Genomic DNA, 6,215 nt, shown 5'->3' on the forward strand with positions numbered 1-6,215 from the left:
GATATATTGTGAGCCGTCTAAAGTTCTAATAATGTATAAATTACGAGGTTCACAGAATCTAAAGTTTTGAATGCTAAATTTTCCAAGTACGCTACTGGTAGTCTGTCTAGTCAGTCAAGTGTGATGTGCATTGCTTCTTCTTCGATAAGTTTCTTGAACTTTCTTTGATTGCCGATTAGTTTATCCTCATTTTGAAAGCTGATGTAACGAATACGTGCTATAAAGGTTTTTTTTTATTCATTATGTCAAGAGTAAATAGTACTATAAGCCATAGCTAGCCTATTTAGTTCTTGCCGATGAGCTGTTAGTTTACTCTGAGTGAGTAAGGACTGAGGAGAGTGGCGACTGGCAAGACTCCTTTTGCCATTCATTACTCACTAACAGCAGTCATTATTTAATTCAAGTAATATGCATTCGTGTTTAGCATTGTTTACTGTATTTGCTAAGGAGGATCGCATAAAATGAAAGAATTAGCTTTTTAATGTACCTAATGTTCTGATAGTCAGCCCTTTACTTCCACTAATTATTATACGATGTTGCGATACGATCTTTGAATTCAAACATTTTTATGTTCAATGATCACGTTTATTTTTCTATATAAAATGCAAGCTTTATCAACAAGAGTATAAGTATCTTTAATAGAACAATGCCAATTTTGACAATTTTTTTCTTCATGTGCAGTTTAACTAATATGATACAAAGGAATAGATTGCATGCAATCGAATCCACGTTCGTTTGAGCTGGTTGGGAGTTGGATGCTAGCATATCTTCCAAATCAGTTTCAGGTATGATTTTAAGAAATAATGAAAAAAATTAAGGAGTAAATTAATTATGACCGTAAATGAAAATAATTTGGTGTGCTCTGAATCAACTGGTCAAACTTTGAACAACTAATACATCAAGTGCTCTTAATCAACTCGTATATAGGCGACTTTTGCATTCAAGTATATCGGCAAGAGCTAATGGAACTTTTTTCAGAATCAAGAGTACATCCTTTACCGGCTGCAACGTTGTGAGGCCTCCTCAAGATATCCTTTGCTCACCGGAGAGTGACATGTCTCTACCGGCGACCTCGGAAATGTTCATGTGGGGCGCAAAGCTTAAGCAGCCTTCCCAAGATCTTCCTTGCGCATTGGTGACTGTGAGTGATGAGTTTCTACTGGTGTCAGTAGCGACCTTGTAACTTCTACTGAGCACAACGAGTTCTACTGAGCACAACGTGTCTTTCAGTAGATTCCTCTTGCTTATCCGTGAGTGACGCGCACAATTAACAATATTTGGATTTTCTCTGTGTTGCCTGACGTAACGTTCATGCCGAGGCCGATTTCTGACGACCTGCAAACCTGTTTCTAGTTGCCACTTGCCTGGAATGTTTTTTTTTCAAGGCGGAACGCTTTTTTTTAAGTGAACCTCTAATCTTAGATTTCCACTCTGGTTGCAGTTAGGGCTGGAAAAGTCATATTTTTGTCTGAAATATCGTGGCTCTAATCCAACGCGCAGAGGGTGGATGCAGCGTCGCCAATATATGGGTTTTTAAGCCCTAAGCATGGTGGCAGGGAATTATTGTGAGTACTTATCAGTCCAACGCCGTGCGGCAGTCTTAACCCTTTGCAAGGCCCCATGCCCTTGGCCCTTGGGCCCCTCTTGCAAGTTGCAATGGTTTAACTCAACAGTTCGACCCCATGGTCTCATCACAACTCCCTTTAGAAATATGTGGAGTTTTGAAATTGATAGTAATAAATCAATAAATATTTGAACTGGGAAATTCCTTAGTTACTTACGTTGGTTCCACAATGATATCAATGACGTAAAAAATGACAATGACATCGGTTAAGCCTCAGCCATGATTCTAGCTCTGCTAAGTCCTTACACTCTTACCTCGTAATTCATGATGTTAGAACTTTGATATCCAAATGTTGACACTACTGTCAAGTGTCAATATCACAATCAAAATTATTTCACAATCAGAAATATGTTATAATATCACAATCGAAAATATTATTCACAAATAACCATTCATTTCAATGCCAAACTGGTCCCATCTTCACGCTAGCCATATTTAAACATATGGCTAGCGGTGACGTCACACACAAGAACACGTGGTAGCTACATTGACTGTGACAAAAAAAGCAATATTTCGCTGTACCACAAACAAATAACTGCAAATAATTAGTAATGGAAAATGTGTTTCTGCAACATTTTGAGAGACTGTGCCTAAGCAGAATAATATATTGTTATTATTATAGTTATATAGTAAATATACTAACAATAAAATAGTTCTTTGATGGCCACTCCTGGCACTAGCATCTGGATGTGGAAGCATAATCTTTGTTTAAAATTCAAACAATTTAATATCTTACTGCGCCACAAGTTAATACATTTAAATAATTAATAATGGAAAATATGTTGCTGGAACACTTTAAGAGACCGGACCTAAATAGAATACGATATTATATTTTTAGTCAAGATACTAAAACAATAAAGTAGTTCATTTTATTGCCGCTGCTAGCGCTGGCATCTGTATCACTGTAGCCTGTATGTGAACCTTCCATTCATAATATTAATTCAGCATGGAATCATGGAGATACAACTTCTATGATTAATTTGAATCATAAAAATTAATCTAATGCAAGAAATTAGCAATCAATAATTCAACGTTGTTTGTACCAACAGAACTACGGAAAACTACATTAAATACGTATTGGCAACTTAAGCTAAAAAAAAATGCACTGCAACTGCAATCAGCTGTGAGAGAAGGTGCCAGAAAGCGCGATGGATTCAATTTAGTCATTTTTGATTTGAAATCGATCTCAGTTCTTTGGACTAGGAGCGTAAATTACAGTGTAAAACCTATTGAAAGTTTACGTTTCTGCGTGAATTTTGATGCTGTTAGCATTGAAATACTTGAAAGTATCTCTGATGCAAGAAATACTGGCTAAATACATTTTAATTTAGAAATTAACATCAATCAAAATTACTGTTGTTCAGGCTTCAGGGCTATGTTGGTTCTTGCGAACCGATTGTTGCATCCAGTCGCTTATGTTGAAAATAAAATTATTTAAGCAAGTATTTCTTGCATCAGAGATAATTCAAAGTTTGTTAATGTTAACAGCATTATAATCCATGCAGAAACATACATTTTTTACATAGATATTAAAAATTTAGGCTCTATGACTTGTATACTATGCGTATAGGATTTCAAATCGATGCATGCATTCAAATTCAAATAAGGCCCACCCACGGCCAGTGTAGCTGTCAGCTCACCTCTCTTCAGAAGTGTGAAAGCTTTTGCTGGTGAAGGTGCGTTTTACGATCGGTCCGTAAAGAAGCATTGATCGGTTCAAAATGACATAAGACCAGGTTCTTTTGAATAACCTATAGAATTGCACCATGGCCCTAAGCGTCGCCGGGTAATTTTAAGATGCATCGCCGGGTAATTTTTAATGGAAAGCCATTTACGCTGAGTAATGAAAAACTATTTACAAGCCACGAACTTATTTACAAGGTTGCATGCACATGTTACCCCAAATAACTAATTTTACCCTAAAAACAGTCCGATTGTACTTTCGTACAGCAAGTGTCAACTGAACATGTGATAATGCCATCTGACCGCTCTAATGTGACCGCAACTATGTAATCGTAAGCTTGATGTTTAAATTTTTTTGGCGGGAACTCATCGCAACTGATTTCTGGACAAGCTTCACTGCATCCTGATCCATCTAACATATCGGAAACCTTACTTTTTTTAAATAGTTGGCCGAAGACTGACAAATATATTAAATGCAAGAATTTCAATCTAAATGTGTCAGCAAGATCTTCTAAAGACGTAAATTTTGCTACTGAAGCATCGCCAAAGATCTTGCAATATTCATCCACTCTCTGCACAGTGGGCTCTAATATCATATAATTTCAGTAGGTATGAAATCTTGTGGCTCGAATGTCATAAATTTTTGTTTGATTGAAAAATCGCGGTTTGCACTCAGAAACATGTCACTTCATAAAATTTTCAACTTCCGCAATCCACATTGCTTTACCGTTCCTGCCAAAATATCCTGCAGAAAAAACATGAACATCGTAATGTAAACAAATCAACTAGTAAACGTTTTGTTGAAGAATGAAGATCGTGCATAGTTGCGGACTTGCCGTCATGTCAAAGCGGTCAGGCTGCATTAACACGTGCTCAACTTACATCAAAGACAAATTTTATCTTTGCCATTTGACTGTTTTAGGGTAAAATTAGAGATTTGGGGTAACACGTGCATGGATTTTGCCATGGTGCGGAGGGTGGATGCAGCGTCGCCAATATATGGGTTTTTAAGCCCTAAGCGTCGTTGGGTAATTTTAAGATGCATCGCCGGGTAATTTTTAATGAAAAGCCATTTATGCTGAGGATTGAAAAACTATTTACAAGCCACGAACTTATTTACAAGGTTGCATGCACGTGTTGCCCCAAATAACTAATTTTACCCTAAAAACAGTCCAATTGTACAGCAAGTGTCAACTGAACATGTGATAATGCAGTCTGGCCACTCTAATGTGACCGCAACTACGTAATCGTAAACTTGATGTTTACATTTTTTTGGTGGGAACTCATCGCAACTGGTTTCTGGACAAGCTTCACTGCATACTGATCAATCCAACATACCGGAAACCTTACTTTTTTTTTAAATAGTTGGCCGAAGACTGACAAATATATTAAATGAAAGAATTTCAATCTAAATGTGTCGGCAAGATCTTCTGAAGGCATAAATTTTGCTACTGAAGCGTCGCCAAAGATCTTGCAATATTCATCCACTCTCTGCACAGTGGGGACTTTGTAAATAAATTTGCGCCTCGTAAATGGCTTCTCATGGCCGACTGCCAAGATAGGGAATTCACGGCTTGAAGAAATGAAATCACGGCTTGAAGAAATGAAATCACGGCTGGCAAATCCATAAAGCCAAGGCTCGAAAAATTCAGTCGCGGCTCACCAAGTAGATATATTCCATGCCTGGTTGCAGTCACATCAGAGTTGTCAGACTGCTCACTGCAGTAGGGTAAAGGATGTATATTCTGACATTTTAAGGACGTAACAAAAAATGAATGGCTATAAAAATACACTGTACGCACATCTCGAGTTATGTTAGCTTTACGTCACTCTCAAAACACCGCACTACGTGCCAGCAACAATGAAATGTTGCAAAATTGTCCATATTTATTTAAAAGCCTTTAGAATGCAAACCTACCAAATCTATATATTCCGACACAGTGCGACACTGTGTGTGACTAAATTTGGCATTTTGTGAATTCTGGCTGCGCTTCAAACTACTAATTCGTAATGCCGACACTCTTGTGTTCCAATTCCGATCGCTGTGTGAGCTGTATTGGAATACGGGACAGCTTGGAATTAGAACACTATTGAATATTGAACACTACTTGATTAGGCTTTTAATTAAGAGCTATTAAGCTTTTGATTAAGAAAATTTTAATTTTTGCACACAGCTTGGAACGAGCTGTGTGGGTCTAATTCCAAGCTGTGTCGGAATTATTTTTTACGTGTCTAAAACCGTCTCCTAACTTAATCATCTATTAATTTTTTTACCACTTGAAATCAGCAAATACAAGTATACTTAAAGGATTCCTAATATATTCACAGACATAGGTATTTAAAAATCTCAAACCATAATATTCTTTCTACACAGTTTATCACTATTTGGTAGAGCAAGGTCAACTATCAACTTGACACACTTTTCGATGTTCTCACTGGGTGAGGCGCACTGTCTCTCTTTGGATCTCAACATTTTCCTGCCAGACGGCCCAGACCTAGTGTTTTGGCAATAGTATGGTGCGCAAAAGTATGACGTCACGATTTCAACCATCAACAAATGCATGGAACTGAGAAAAAGCTTAATATAAAGGAAAAAAGTTGAGAAGTGTCGGAATTACCCACGATGTCGGAATATACCGCGTTTACCCTATCACATATTCAGTTGCCTCTTAAAAGTGAAGACAAATGTTTGTGTGGCTGCTTGACTGTTTTTGGGTAAAATTAGAGATATGGGGGTAACACATGCACAGGACTTTGTAAACAAGTTTGCGGTTTGTAAATGGCTATTCTGCAATATGGAATTCACGGCTCAAAAAAATGGAATCTTGGCTCAAAGAAATGGAATCACAGGTAGCAAACCCATAAACTATGGCACTAAAATTCCAGTGGCAGCATGCCAAGTAGATAT

This window comes from Hyalella azteca, unplaced genomic scaffold (assembly GCF_000764305.2).
Source record: "Hyalella azteca isolate HAZT.00-mixed unplaced genomic scaffold, Hazt_2.0.2 contig6568, whole genome shotgun sequence".
In the NCBI taxonomy this organism is placed as follows: Eukaryota; Metazoa; Arthropoda; class Malacostraca; order Amphipoda; family Hyalellidae; genus Hyalella; species Hyalella azteca.